The 16,746-nt window shown below is 45.5% G+C and overlaps 1 protein-coding gene across 4 annotated transcripts in view; it reads left to right on the top strand.

The window, feature by feature from the left end:
- KLHL29 (kelch like family member 29) overlaps positions 1-16,746 on the top strand; it is a 613,218-nt gene that overhangs the window by 274,852 nt on the left and 321,620 nt on the right. The window lies entirely within an intron of this gene.

The raw sequence follows: 16,746 nt of genomic DNA, 5'->3' as shown, positions 1-16,746 counted from the left end.
TTAGTAATATTTTTAAGGATTTTTTTAAACAATAATCACTTATTATTGTACAGGGGTGTTCACATCACAATAGCAGCTCCAGAAGGCTCCAGTGCGCCTTATATATGAACCGTACTTACAGACAACAGCTGCCTTGAACTGTGCACAGGTCTGCCACCTGCTGGTCATTCATCCTTATAATCAGGTGCGCCTTATAATCCGGTGCACCTTATATATGAACCTAGGCGTTTTAGCAGGCATTTATTGATGGTGCGCCTTATACTCCGGTACTCCTTATAGTCCGAAAAATATTCTGACATCATGCAAAGAAATTCAAGCAGAAACTCTCCAAAAACTCACAAGTTCAATAGATGCAAGAATTGTGAAGGTGATATCAGAGAAGGTCCTGTTACAGGTACCTTGGTGTGTTTGGATGTTTTGAATTGAAATACCTTTTTGATTTCAGTGAATGTGACCTCCTAATGCAGCAAATTCAACAAATAACCATTTTCAGTTCTTTTCAACCTATCATTGGGGGTTGGTTCATTAAGATTTCATTTACCGTATGTACTTGAGTATATGCCGAGTTTTTCAGCACAATTTTATACACACTTATACTTGAGTACATTAAAAAGAATAAACGCCATTCTCGCCATTCTGACGCCTCAGGTGGCTCCTCTTGTGTCTGCATGTGTGCGGGTGCCTGCTCCAGGTCCAAGACAGCTTTGCGCCCACCGCCAGGCCACCGCACAACTGTGATGTCAGCAGTGACTGTATACTACTGGGGGCTGGCTATATACTACTGATGACTGACTGGCTATATACTACATGGGGCTGGCTGGCTGTATACTACTGATGGCTGGCTATATACTATTTGGGGCTGGCTGGCTATATACTACTGAGGGCTGGCCGGCTTTATACTACTGAGGTCTGGCTGGATATATACTACTGAGGTCTGGCTGGCTATATACTACTGGGGGCTGGAAGGCTATATACTAATGGAGGCTGGCTGGGTATATACTACTGGGGGCTGGAAGGCTATATACTACTGGAGGCAGGCTGGCTGTATACTACTGATGGTTGGCTGGCTATATACTATTGTGATCTGGCTGGCTATATACTATTGGGAGCTGGCTGGCTGTATACTCCTGGGGCTGGCTGGCTATATACTACTGAGGGCTGGCTGTATACTACAGAGGACTTTCTGGCTATATACTGGAAAGGCTGTGACCAATGGAATTCCCACCCTTGGCTTATACTCGAGTCAATAGGTTTTCCCAGTTTTTGATGGTTAAATTAGGTACCTCGGGTTGGTTTATACTCACGTATATACGTTATTCTCTAAAGGGTGATGACTTATTATACCGACTCTCATTTGCATTGACCATTAAAGAGAAATCTGAGAAAAAATATTATTTGCATAATAATTTGGAACGTGGGCATGGACAAAAAAAAAATAGAAGAATAAAATCTACAATCAGAAAAACAAGACCGAAAACTTGACATAAAAAAAGTAGATGGGAAATTTTAGCTCCAGTTATTTGCATCACCCAAAAAAAGAGGCAACAATAATAAGGGACAGGTTCCCTTTAATTTTTTTTTTCCCCTGTGTTGAATGATCCCATCGGTGGGCTGAGTATTAGGATAATCTCCCCTGCGCCTAATACACAGTCAGACGTCTCCGTATGTTGCATATAGATTTGGGAGTATTAGTCGCGCGGCTTCAGTAAGAAGCATTTGCTGTGTATTTTATTATGGATGAGGGTTTGCTGAATGTTTAATGCGCCGCTGCATTCCCACTGATGAAAATGAAATGCATATTAATTATCCCATTAACCAATTCCAGAGCTGGAGTTGATTAAGGTGAACAGGCCGCCGTCCAGCTCCGCCATTGATGTCTACTCCCTGCTTTTCAGTTATCATTGGGAAATTTTTGCAGCAGTCAGCAGGTCTCGCTTTACTTCCACTCATTGGCGCGGTCCTAAAATGACCCCCGGCGCTTAATGTCAGATGCTGTTTCCATGACATTATGGGCTCGTGAAAAGGATTAAAAACATCATTAAAAAAATAACAAAATATAAAGCGGGAACACGGGACATATGGCCCATCAAGTCAGCTCCCGCATCCCAGGAGTAGGGGTAATTACTCCAAATTATGACTGCGCCGTTGAGATATTTTAGTAGCTGGTGTCATACGGAAGAGTTATTTACTACGTGCCTCGCCTGTTCCCAAAGAGAGACATTAGCGATCACCTCTGGGAGGATACACATTGCGGCAGAGGTTTCAGTGTATAAACAGAGATGAACCAAACTTGGAGACGTAAGGAGAGCGTAAAAAATCACGGCCGTGGAGGGAGTCGTGAAAACCGGAGAAACACGATGCGGCTGTTCTCCGGGGCACAAGCTCTCCGTGTTTTATGGAACTGATAAAAATTAACTGATTGCGGCAGAAAAATGGGGAAAACATATTCATTTGCTGCACATAGAACAATAGCCAATGGTTAATTACATGTGATGCAGCTAAAATATCCAACTAAATGTTCTCATTTATTTACAAGTTGGATGGTGGAACAGATTGCAAAACGTCAACCTAGTCATGTAACCAAAATGATGAGCCTACACCAGGAGTGATGTTATAGAGCAGGAGGAGCTCAGTAGATTGTACTTAGTGTCCCTATCATTAGCATTACATGAATGTGAATCCCTGGTCTCCTCGACTGGGGATCACATTCATGTAATGCTAATGAATCAGAAGGACGACCAAAAACGGGCCAGACTGGAGAACCGGAAGAGTAGGAATCTAACCAAAGAATCTTCTTTTTTATGACCCAGAGCAGTCTACAGGAGATACATACTGTTTTACTTACTTTTTTAGGAAATCTGGGTGAAATGTTATCTTACGAATATCTTACAAAGTGTTCTTGCAGATAGGACACTTTGCTGTGTCTACTTAGCTCCTCCTGCTCTATGCTGCCTGCACATAGGACACTATGTACAATCTGCTCAGCTCCTCCTGCTCTATAACATGCTGCCTGCAGATAGGACACTATGTACAATGTACTCAGCTCCTCCTGCTCTATAACATCTTGCCTGCAGATAGGACACTATGTACAATCTGCTCAGCTCCTCCTGCTCTATAAAATGCTGCCTTAAGATAGGACACTTAGTACAATGTACTCAGCTCCTCCTGCTCTATAACATGTTGCCTGCAGATAGGACACTATGTACAATGTACTCAGCTCCTCCTGCTCTATAACATGTTGCCTGCACATAGGAGACTATGTACAATCTGCTCAGCCCCTCCTGCTCTAAAACATGCTGCCTGCAGATAAGACACTGGGGCAGATTTACTTACCCGGTCCATTTGCGATTCAGCGGTGCATTCTCCAACGCTGATTCGGGTTCTGCCGGGATTCACTAAGGTCGTGCGCCTGATGTCCTTTAGGTGTCGGTGCTGCGCTGAAGTCCGCCGGAGTTCACTTCCTCTGTCTCGGTGTATGTGAGTGCAATTTTTGCAACACAATTTTTTTTTTTAATTCTGCGGTTTTTCCGAATCCGTCGGAAAATGCACCCTCTATGCATCATGTGTTTAGGTCCTCCAACTGTATAACATTCTGACCACAATTTGGGGTCACTAAGGGTCGTGCACTTTAGTCAGACTGTTCACATTCTTCTAGGCTAAAATAGCTGGCACAGGTGCACATGTGCAGTACTCCGGCTTCATGGACAAATGCCCGCAGCTCCTCCTGCGAGCTGAAGATGTCTGGGTAGGAGGATCAAAGAAGCTACTGTGGAGCAGCCATGCCGTGTAGCCTCAGCTCCGGCTACTCCACGCCCCAGTAGCCACTTTAGAAAATGCGCATATTACCCTGATTAAAGATTAGAAAAGATAGAGGGGAGTAAAGGATTAGCCCTAAAAAGGCCTATCCTTAAATACATTAGATGCACCTACCACCGGACCCATACCTCCCAACCGTCCCGTTTTGGGCGGGACAGTCCCGTTTTTTAACCCTTGTCCCGCCTGCACGGACCGTTAAGTGAAAGTCCCGGTTTTTTTGCGGTTTCACGGATTTTTCCGTTTTGTCCCGCCCCCGAGTCCCGCCCCCCCCCCGAGTCCCGCCCCCGAGTCCCGCCCCCGAGTCCCGCCCCCGTCCTGCTCAGGATACAGAGAAGCCAGGGGGCGGGGTACAGCGTCCTCCTCCTCTCCAGCTCCCGGGCTGTCTGCTGCAGAGCCGGCACCTCCCCCATCCCCTCCCCTGGGAGGCAGAGCCCTCCCTGTCCTCAGGCTGCCACTTGCAGGCACATGGATGGATGGATGGATGGAGCAGTGCAGAGTGTCATATTCTCTGCACTGCCCCTGCACAGCAGCCCCAGGGGATCATCCTCCGTGCAGGCAGGAACTCTCCAGCACTGCTACATCAATGGCTCCCTGCCCCCACCTCCTCCTGCTCCTCACTGAAGTTCGTCTGATGAAGCAGAGCCGAGTGTGTGCAGCTGCTGCAGTGTGATAACAGGTACTCTACAGGGACTGCAGGCAGCAGCTAAAGGGTTAAACACTTTCCTCCATAGACCCCCTGCCCCCATCCCTAATCCCCCCAGTGCCCTTCTATTCTGCTTTTATTGTACCATATACTTAATCCCTTAACCCCTTAAGGACGCAGGGTTTTTCTCTCATTTCTCGCTCTCCAACTTCAAAAATCCATAACTTTTTCATTTTTCCGTGTACAGACCTGTGTGAGGGCTTATTTTGTGCGTAACAAATTTTACTTTCCCGTAATGTTATTTATTTTAACATGCCGTGTACTGCGAAGCTGCAAAAAATTCCAAATGTGGAAAAAATTTTTTAAAAAACCGCACATGTCACGTTCTTGTGGGCTCAGTTTTTTCGACTTTGACTGTGCACTCAAAATAACACCTCAGCTTTATTCTTTGGTTTGGTGCGATCGCGGTGATACCGGATTTATAGGTTTTATTGTGTTTTAATACATTTTCAAAAATTAAACGCATGTGTGCAAAAAAAAAAAAAAAAAAATTTTTGCCATCTTCTGACGCTAATAACTTTTTCATATTTCGGTGCACGGAGCTGGGGGTGGGGTCATTTTTGGCGAAATGAGCCGACGTTTTCATTGCTACCATTTTGAGGTCTGTGCGACATTTTGATCATTTTTAATTTCATTTTTTATGTGATGTAAAAAGGTGTAAAAGTCGCATTTCGGACATTTGGGCGCCATTTCCCGCCTCGGAGGTCACCGCCGCCCGTAACCGTTTTTATATTTTGATAGATCGGGCATTTTGGGACGCGGCGATACCTAATATGTCTGTGATCTTTACTGTTTATTATGTTTTATATCAGTTCTAGGGAAAGGGGGGTGATTAGAATTTTTAATATTTTATAAATTTTTTTTATTTTTAAAACCTGTTTTTTCTTTTTTTTCCACTATTTCTTAGACCATCTACGGTACATTAACCCTAGATGGTCAGATCGCTCCTACCATATACTGCAATACTTCTGGCTCATTGTAACGAACCTGCAGAAGCCATGTAGCCTCGTGTCAAAAGAAGACCCGAGGCTACCACGGCAAACGATCGCCGCCCCCGATGACGTTCGGGGGCACAGCGATCGTAAAAAAGACTTTGCCGGCGACAATGACCGACTGCGGTTATTAGCGGTGGGGGTTTTCTGCAACATGCAAAACCCCCCACCTTGTATGAAGAGGACTCAGCCCGTGAGCCCTCTTCATACACTCCTTATACTCTCTGCGTCGTAGAGCTACGGCGCAGAGCGTTAAGGGGTTAAAGGGGTTTTCCCACAAATACAAGTTAGGCCCTATCCATAGGACAGGGCTTAACCTGCTGATGTGTGGGGGTTTCAGTGATGTGACCCCCATAGATCATGAAAACAAGGGGTCTGTTGGGGTCCACATAAGGTCCATGTCATCGCTCTATGACGGTAATGGAGCAGAATGGTCATACACGGCCGTCTGCTCCATTACTCTGACGGAGCGATTTTTGCGTTTCCATATTTCACTCCCCACTTTCAAAAATCAATAACTTTTGTATTTTTCCACGTACAGAGCTGTGTGCGGCCTGTTTCTGCGTAACAAATTATACTTCCTAGTGACAGTATTAAATATTCCAGGCCCTGTACTGGGAAGCGGGAAGGAAAATATCAAATGTGTTTTTTATGGCTTTCACTGCGCGCTCAATAGGACTCCTCCCCTTTACTGCGCTCCATAGGACCCCTCCCCTTTACTGCGCTCCATAGGACCCCTCCCCTTTACTGCGCTCCATAGGACCCCTCCCCTTTACTGCGCTCCATAGGACCCCTCCCCTTTACTGCGCTCCATAGGACCCCTCCCCTTTACTGCGCTCCATAGGACCCCTCCCCTTTACTGCGCTCCATAGGACCCCTCCCCTTTACTGCGCTCCATAGGACCCCTCCCCTTTACTGCGACAACGAGCATGTCCCCCCCCTAGACAACGAGGATTTCCCCCCCTAGACAACGAGCATGTCTCCCCCTGACCCCTAGACAACGAGCATGTCCCCCCCCAAGACAACGAGCATGCCCCCCCCCTAGACAACGAGCATGTCCCCCCCCCCAGACAACGAGCATTCCCCCCCCTAGACAACGAGCATGTCTCCCCCCGACTCCTAGACAACAAGCATGTCCCCCCCCTAGACAACTAGCATTTCCCCCCCCCCAGACAACGAGCATTCCCCCCCCTAGACAACGAGCATGTCTCCCCCCGACTCCTAGACAACGAGCATGTCCCCCCCCTAGACAACTAGCATTCCCCCCCCCCCCTAGACAACGAGCATGTCTACCCCTGACCCCTAGACAACGAGCATGTCCTCCCCTGTGGCTGCGTGCCCTTTTTTGTGTGTTTGTGTTATTTTTGTCTTCCAGGACCGTGCCTGCTGTGGACTGCTTCGGATTCGAAGGATTACATCGATGACCGACAGTTCTAACAAATAAAATGGTCAACGAGGGTGTGTCTGCGTCTTTTGTTCAATAAAATTTTCTGAAAACGGTGTGATTATTTATTTTTTTGCGACACTCTTCATAGTTTGCCGTAGTAGTGGTGCCGGCTAGGTGACGGTGCTCATTACTAAGGGCTGGCCTTAGTGTTTGCCTTAATTTTTTTGGCAAATTTACACTAACGCCCATACCATTACCCCGGTACCCACCGCCACCAGGGGTGCCGGGAAGAGCCGGGTACAAACCAGTACCTGACCGTCTATAGATGGTCAGGTGTTGGGGCGGCTGCAGGCTGTTATTGTTGCGCTGGGATAGCCCCCTAACAGTGGCCTATCCCAGCTCAGTAATAGCAGGCTGCTGCTGCTTTTTTGTATCTGGCTGATTTGAACAATAGGGGGCACCCCATGCCGTTTTTCCCCCCCATTTTTTTGTAAAAATGGGGGAAACAGCCTGGGAGCCCCCTTTAAAGGGGGGACCCCACGCATATTTTTGTCAAAAATTTGAAGAAAAAACGGCATGGGGTGCCCCTATTTTTCAAATCAGCCTGATACAAAAAAGCAGCAGCAGCCGCCATTACTGAGCTGGGATAGGCCACTGTTAGGGGGCTATTCCAGCGCAACAATAACAGCCTGCAGCCGCCCCAACACCTGACCATCTATAGACGGTCAGGTACTGGTTTGTACCCGGCTCTTCCCGGCACCCCTGGTGGCGGTGGGTACCGGGGTAATGGTATGGGCGTTAGTGTGAATTTGCCAAAAAAATTAAGGCAAACACTAAGGCCAGCCCTTAGTAATGAGCACCGTCACCTAGCCGGCACCACTACTACGGCAAACTATGAAGAGTGTCGCAAAAAAATAAATAATCACACCGTTTTCAGAAAATTTTATTGAACAAAAAACGCAGACACACCCTCGTTGACCATTTTATTTGTTAGAACTGTCGGTCATCGATGTAATCCTTCGAATCCGAAGCAGTCCACAGCAGGCACGGTCCTAGAAGACAAAAATAACACAAACACACAAAAAAGGGCACGCAGCCACAGGGGAGGACATGCTCGTTGTCTAGGTGGGGGACATGCTCGTTGTCTAGGGGGGGGGGACATGCTCGTTGTCTAGGGGGGGACATGGTCGTTGTCTAGGTGGGGGTACATTCTCGTTGTCTAGGGGGGGGTACATGCTCGTTGTCTAGGGGGGGGGTACATGCTCGTTGTCTAGGGGGGGGCATGCTCGTTGTCTAGGGGACATGCTCGTTGTCTAGGGGGGGCATGCTTGTTGTCTAGGGGGGGCATGCTCGTTGTCTGGGGGGGACATGCTCGTTGTCTAGGGGGGGGCATGCTCGTTGTCTGGGGGCGGACATGCCCGTTGTCTGGGGGGGACATGCTCGTTGTCTGGGGGGGACATGCTCGTTGTCTAGGGGGGGGCATGCTCGTTGTCTGGGGGCGGACATGCCCGTTGTCTGGGGGGGACATGCTCGTTGTCTAGGGGGGGACATGCTCGTTGTCTAGGGGAGGACATGCTCGTTGTCTGGGGGGGGCATGCTCGTTGTCTAGGGGAGGACATGCTCGTTGTCTAGGAGGGCATGCTCGTTGTCTAGGGGGAGTGGAATATGCCCCCCAATTATATACATAAATATACATTGGTGCCAGTGGATGCGTTGAAGGTATGAGCAGTGGCGTGGCCAGGGGGTGTGGTTAGGGGGCGTGGCTAGGGTGTGGCTTCTGTGGGTAAAAAAATCGCCGCGGCGCGCTTCGCGCGCCGCCATTTTGTCCCTCTTTCTCCTCCACAAAAGTTGGGAGGTATGCCGGACCTTTATAGGTATTTCCGTAGTGGCAGGTTTCCTTTAAGGGGTTAATTAGTATATTATATTGGTAGAGTTCCAAGCTGTATACCGCTGATACATAATATCACAGCAGAACATCTGCCTCACAAGACGTCGCGGACTCTTGTATTTACTTTCTTAGCTGTTGTTTTAGTTGTTTTTCTATCACGTATCGCTTCCTGTCTTGCACTTTGCACACAACATCTATTTACGGAGGGAAAGCTGTGCTACAGCGCAGAATACAGCTGTGACTTGTTACCACAGTAAAAATAGCGGCTCTGTGTCTCCATACAAGCAACGACTACAAGAGATAAGGGGAGATGATCACAACAACACAGTCATTAAGATTCCTATTCACATCAGGCTGAAAGATACCAAAATATATGATTTTTTCTTATTCTTTTCGGAGTCCAGATGTCTTTGTGCAATCAGATTCTTACGGTGGGTAACTGAGGAGATGCCGGGGGGGATTACTCGCTTGTCAGTAGTCCACAACTATTTGGCTTCATTTACTTCCTGACCACATATTTCACTCTGATTGGAACCATCGGACCATTGGGGCAGGATCAAAGCTTGAATTTAAACATTGATCCAAAAGAATCGCATAAACCTTTTTGGAGATATTAGGTAATATCGTTAAGACCATCTACTATGTCTTGTGGACAACTATACCCCAGGAACAGGAATCCATGAGTCCTTTTACTATGGCCTTCAAGGGGCTGTCCACTTTCAGTATATAGTTGTATCTGTTTGTATAGTGAAATGCCATGCAATTTTCCAATAAACTTTCTGTATCAATTCCTCATGGTTTTCCAGATCTCTGCTTGCTGTCCTTTTGTGGAAGGTTTATTGTTTACTTTCTTTGGCCAAGATTGGTTCCTGGTCATGTGATGTCACACAGGTGCACAGCTGATTAAATCACAAAGATTAATCAGAGCTATGTTATATAACGAGCCCTGCACCTGTGTGACATCACATGACCAGAAATTCGTTATGACCAGGGATATAACGAACCGCTCCCCTATGTGACATCACATGACCAGGGATATAATGAGCCTTGCACTTGTGTGACATTACTTGACTGGGGATATAATGAGCCGTGGATCTGTGCAACATCTCGTGGCCGGGGGTTTCACAGGCTGTGCACCTGTATGACTTTACATGATCGGGGATATAATGAGCTGTGCACCTGTGTGACATCACATGACCTGGGTTACATAATAGGCTGTGTACCTGTGTGATATCACATGACAGGTTTCTATCCACAGGAAGTAAACAATGAAGCTTCCTATAGAATGACAGCAAGCAGAGATCTGGAGAAAAATGGGGCCCCTTTTTGATCTCTTCCAACTTTTTGGTCTTTTCCATTTTGTAAATCACAACTTTATATCTATATTTTGAGAGATAGCTGGAGGTTCATACTTCTAGGAAGAACGGAGAAAGATCATACTAAGATTTGAGGCTTCTGTGTGCTTGTTTGACATAGTTTCCTACAGGTCCCTCATCTTCACCAAACAAGGTTTGAGATATTCCTTTACAGGAGAGCTTAGCTCATCATAGTAACTCACTGTAACCCCAGAGAGAGTGTAAGGAAGGAAGAATCTATGGACGACTAACCTTATATCATAGTCCTGAAACTAAAGGGACCATCTATCTGAAATGAGAAACCTTTGGACAAGTCAACTTTTGGTAACTCTTTTGAACGTTGGTTCTCCAAACTAAATGGTCAATAGATGCCGGTTGACTAAGAAGACTATGTTTTGTGAGTACAAAGATGCCAACAAAAGATGACTCATTGATCACCATGTGGTGGAAACAGTAGACGGGTAAAATGTAGTCGAAATTCTTGTTCTTCCAAACTCAAACATTGTAGCAGTTCCAAAGAGTTGGATCCAGGCTTTCCAACTTTTTGGTAATCTATATGCCATACTGCAGGATTATGGTTAGAGCTGCTGAATATGTTATTATATCACCGCCTTCCATCCCGTGAGACCTGTCTAAACAAGAATTTGTTTATCGACCCCCCCTCCTGCATATTCCAGCTTTGAAGAAACGGTCTACCAGGCGCCCATTTTAAAGTTTATGTTCATGTAAGCTCTACCTATCCGTCAAATTCAATTGCAGATGAAATTGTATCATGTAATAGTCTGTAAGAGATAAGAGTGGCAGAACATGGGGGGTTATCAATGTCATTTGGTGAAGTGACACAATACACTATTCCATGCATTATCAGTGGATCTTGTCTGAGCTCTGTAATGTTTACTGATAAAGTGATATACCGGCATAGGGGATGGCGCAGGTCACATCTAAATGGATACAGGGGCTTGGAATTTTCATTTGTATGGTAATGAATCCAGCAAACAATTCATGATTTATTATGAGGAGAGGATCAAAGGAAACAAGGAGAAGACACTAGGCCTTTCAGGTGTGGTGTATTATCGTAGGTAAATTGAAATTCTGTTACAAAAAAATGATATAATGCACCGGAAAATTCCTTATTTTCTCGCCCTGTGTTTGGGAGATAAATTGTGTTATTCCTAAGGATGTTCAGACTGAACGTTGAAGAACTGTTGCTTTAATATGTCATCATCTTCTACGTTCTTTGACAGAAGTCGTGTTGGGAATGAGGGCGGCCATTTTGAATTACATTTTTTAGAGTCTTCAATGAGGAGGTTAAGTGGAGATGGATGCAGTTCAGCAAAATGTGTTGTAGTCTATGATTTACAGAACCACCATTACTTACCAACACTTTCGGGGAGGTGTGTGATGAGAAATAAATGTTTTAGCTACTGGCATACTTTTACTGTATCAGCCGGCCCATCTATTTGTTGACACTCGCTATTGGGTGGAAAGTGTCCACACTCACAGCAGAGACACCATTGTTCTCACTCTTGTGATCTATGAGTCCATTGATTGGCTGCAGTGTTCATGTGACCACCAATATTTCAAGTTATACCAATTCACTCTGGGACTCAAATATCCAACATCCACCGCAACAGTCCCGATTTTGGTGGAACAATCCCACTAACTGGACTGGAGATGCTTGTTGAATATACTGTACAAGGCTGCATTCACACACATGTATGGTGGGCGTATATATGGCCGATATACGTCCCCCATACACCTCTATGGGCTCACGACACCGTACAGGAGTGGTACGGTGCAGCACACGTGCGGCACCGTACCGCTCCGTAGCCTGGGGAAATAATGGATATTTCCTATCTTTTCCCGTATTGCGGCACCGTGGCCCATATGTTCCTATGGAGAGGGGCGGGGTGAGCTGCGGTGCATGTGCTACGGTGCAGCGGGCAACGGCAGTGTGCATGTAACCTAATTTAGCCCCTGTTTGATGCAGTTTAAGTGTCCGAATTACACACCATTTTTAAAAAAAATTTCTCTGGGACTTTATTTAGAAATTAAAGGGGTTTTCCAGGGATAGGCAAAAACCGGATAATCAGCTTTCAGCAAGAAATTGATATTGTGTCTCTAATAAATTTTTGCAAATTTTTTTATATACTCAATATATATTTCATGTACTTTCTGTTTTAATTCTTCAGTTTCTTAGATTTTTGCTTATTGTCATTCAACATGAAGCTTCAAAGTTTACTTACTGTGGATAGAAACCGGCCCCTAGTTATGTTATGTCACGCTTGTATATCACATAAAGTAATCAGAGCTGTGTGACATCACATGACCAGTGATATAACGAGCCGTGCACCTGTGTGACATCACATGACCAGGGATATAACAAGCCGTGCACCTGTGTGACATCACACGACCAGGGATATAACAAACCGTGCACCTGTGTGACATCACATGACCAGGTATATAACGAGCCGTACACTTGTGTGACATCATACGACCAGCGATATAGCGAGCCATGCACCTGTGTAACATCACATGACTACGGATATAACAAGACGTGCATCTGTGTGACATCATATAACCAGGGATATAACAAGCTGTGCATCTGTGTTACATCACATGACTACGGATATAACGAGACGTACACCTGTGTGACATCATATGACCAGGGATATAATGAGCTGTGCATCTGTGTTACATCACATGACCAGGGATATAACGAGCCGTGCATCTGTGTTACATCAAATGACCAGGGATATAAAGAGCCGTGCACCTGTGCTACATCACATGACTACGGATATAACGAGACGTACACCTGTGTGACATCATATGACCAGGGATATAATGAGCCGTGCACCTGTGCTACATCACATGACCAGAGATATAACTAGTCGTGCACCTGTGTGACATCACATGACCAGGGATATGATGAGCCGTGCACCTTAGTGACATCACATGACCAGAGATAGAATTAGCTGTGCACCTGTGTGACATCACATGACCAGGGATATAACGAGCCGTGCACCTGTGTGACATCACATGACTAGGGATAGAATTAGCTGTGCACCTGTGTGACATCACATGACCAGGGACTGTTTTTTATCCACAGGAAGTAAACAATGAAGCTTCCTATAGAGTGACAGCAAGCAGTGATCTAGAAAACCTTGAGGATTTGATACAGAATCTGTGATGAAAAATGGTATAACTTTCCATTGCAAAGACAATATCAATTATTTGCTGAAAGTGGACAACCCCTTTAAGTGCACTTACTCCCAGTTCCAGTGTTATTGGATGCTTGAAAAACCCATACATAGATGCAACTTTTACAGGTGCAGGCCTAGTGATCATCCATAGCCACTTTAGAAGACACCCAAATATTATACACGGTACATAGTAGGTGGAGCACATGATTCATATTTGGGCCCAGATTTGCTGCTGGTGAATTAGATTCTAAATTTAGAGCTAATCAAGGTATATGAATATTAAATACCACACCTGGTCCTGACGGCAAAGCTCCCCAACTATTTTAATAGTAAAGGTGCTAATTCAGTTATTCCAAGCGGAATAAATTAACATTTCCGATTCCTTCTGATTTGTTTTTAGTAATGGGACATTTGGGGGAAAATTCGGATTGAAAAATGAGCGACTGTGATGAGGCCGGAGAGATGCAATTACACAGTGTCTGTAATTAGCGGGGTCAGGCCTCTGAGATCATATAAATTCTGAGCCTCGCACTTCAATGTAATCGTATACAACGCAACGGGATCGGAGTAGAACGCGCCAAGAGACCGAGACATCTGCTAAAAAGACTCCTGTAAGAAAATATCCAGAACTTCTGGGACTGAGAACTGGCCGAGAAACCATTGATTTCCTCTATTTTCATACTTCATAACCTGCGGAATGTGGATGTTGCAATTTCTTTCTCTCCTTGTACAATGATGTGCTTTTATCTAACACAATGTTACTGTTGGAGAACTTTGCACTTGCACTTAACAATCGCTTGTTCCAGGGATACAAGAATGGATCAGTGATTGCATTTAAGTTATTATTCTTTGCCGAGACCTGGGCTGATTGCTCAGAGCTCGGGAGTTCCATTATGGAAATATGCTAAATAAAGATGTATAATAAACCCACTGTATGTAGCAGAGAGCCAGAGACAAAGAAGCAAACAGTCCTAGCCGTGATGAGATGCGAGGCCCTGCAGGCTTCATGATGACTTCTCCCCGGAGACTGGAGAGAAATATGCAGCACTATGTAGATGGGCACTCACTACCCTATTGTAGCGCCGCACTGTTATACCATCAAGTGCTGCACTAACTGCCAAGAACAATGGCTTATTTCTACCAACAAGGAAGGGACCAGCATCTCATCATTTTCATTCTTTTCTCATGGTTGATTTTCTTTGCAGTTCTCAACTCTCCTGATTTTGCTTCGCTCTTTTTTAACTCTTCCATTTGTCCCTCCCTTTCTGTCTTTCTGTATCTTTCATATATTTTCCTCTTACCTGGAATCTGACTTTCGCCTCTTGTTTTTACATTGTCTCTCCTGCATCTCTGGTTTCTACATTGGGGCACATTTACTTACCCGTCCGCGGAGCTCACCGAAATTGCATTGTCCAATAATGCACGGTGCCGCAATGCACTATGATCGTGCACCCAATATTCTGCATGTGTCGTTTCCCCACTTTGGTCCGCCAGAGTTCACCATCTTCTTACTGGTGCATGTAAGTGCATTGTCTTGCGACACAATTTCAAAGTTTAAATCCTGCGCTCAATCTGAATCAGTCGGATCAGAAGGCCCCTCAATTTGTGCTGCATGGAAGCCAGCGCAGCTGCGCCAAATAACAATTGCGTGTGACACAATCCCAGTGCAGACCCCTTTTAAATACCTGTCCAAGCCGTGTGATCCGCGACCCTTAGTAAATGAGCCCCACTGTCTCTCCTGCATCTCTGGTTTCTACATTGGGGCAGATTTATCAAGTGTCTGAAAGTCAGAATATTTCTAGTTGCCCATGGCAACCAATCACAGCTCAGCTTTCATTTTATCAGTGCTCATGAATATTTTAAAGGGGAGCTGTGATTGGTTGCCATGGGCAACTAGAAATATTCTGACTTTCAGACAGCTTGATAAATCTGCACCATTGTCTCTCCTGCATCTCTGGTTTCTACATTGTCTCTCCTGCATCTCTGGTTTCTACACTGTCTCTCCTGCATATCTAGTTTTTACATTGTCTCTCCTGCATCTCTGGTTTCTACATTGTCTCTCCTGCATCTCTGGTTTCTACATTGTCTCTCCTGCATATCTAGTTTCTACATTGTCTCTCCTGCATCTCTGGTTTCTACATTGTCTCTCCTGCATCTCTGGTTTCTACACTGTCTCTCCTGCATATCTAGTTTCTACATTGGGGCAGATTTACTTACCCGGTCCATTCACGATCCAGCGGCGCGTTCTCTGCGGTGGATTCGGGTCCGGCCGGTATTCACTAAGGTAGTTCTCCGACGTCCACCAGGTGTCGCTGCTGCGCCGAAGTCCGCCGAGGCCCGCCGAATGCACTGAACTTCACCGACCTATTCCTGGTGAAGGTAAGCGAGAGTCCCGCAACACTTTTTTTTTTTTTTTAATTGGGGCGGTTTTTCCGAATCCGTCGGGTTTTCATTCGGCCACGCCCCCCGATTTCCATTGCGTGCATGCCAGCGCCGATGCGCCACAATCCGATCGCTTGCGCCAAAATCCCGGGGGAAATACAGGGAAAATCGGCGCAAATCGGAAATATTCGGGTAACACGCCGGGAAAATGTGAATCGGGCCCTTAGTAGATGACCCCCATTGTCTATCCTGCATCTCTGGTTACTATATTGTGTAATCTCGCTACTTTTTCAGCTAAATTTTTGCCGCACAAACAGAGGAGCCAAAAGCTGGTCTACCAAGTTCTATATTAACTTCATAAATGTGGAGACAGTTCAGAATATTTACCCCAATTCATTAACCCCCTCTGTTTTACTTTGACACCTTTTGGTTCAGCATTCGAGCAAATCGAAAGCTATTCCTTCTGGCTCTGTTGGTAACATGCATTCTCAGTTTGGATCTGCATACATGGGTACAGGCGACTCCTTTATAAATTCAACCTCGTACAACCTTTTTTTCCCCGGATAGTTACCTCGCTTAACAAAAAACAACTTTCCTCTAACTTACTGTCAGGTTTTGTCTTATGCTTTCTTACATTTGCATAAAATGCCTTAAGCGATGATAGTGAAGTTAACTGATAATAAAGGTAAAGAAAAATTCTGTATGATTTGTGTGTGTGTAGGCTACACTGCTGCTACATGAGATTACTTTTGCCCAGAATCCCGGCAGATTTTCTATTTTCTGGCCAGACTTTTTGCACTGCTCAACTCCTCTGCATAATCTTAATTCTGTGGGTAATTTTCTCGCCTTTGAAGAACCTGGCAATTCAGCAGTGTTTTAAAACTCACCTCTGATTATGTCTGCACAGCCGGCATCTATGATACCGATAATGAGGTGAAAGTTCCTCAGCAGGTCTAATGGAGATGAGGCTGTAATCTGCTCCCCCTCTAATTGTGCTGCGTGTGTATGGGGGGTGTTGGG

This window comes from Engystomops pustulosus, chromosome 3, assembly GCF_040894005.1.
Source record: "Engystomops pustulosus chromosome 3, aEngPut4.maternal, whole genome shotgun sequence".
Classification (NCBI taxonomy): Eukaryota; Metazoa; Chordata; class Amphibia; order Anura; family Leptodactylidae; genus Engystomops; species Engystomops pustulosus.
The sequence above is the reverse complement of the archived record's forward strand: the minus strand, read 5'-3'. Positions and strand labels throughout refer to the sequence as shown.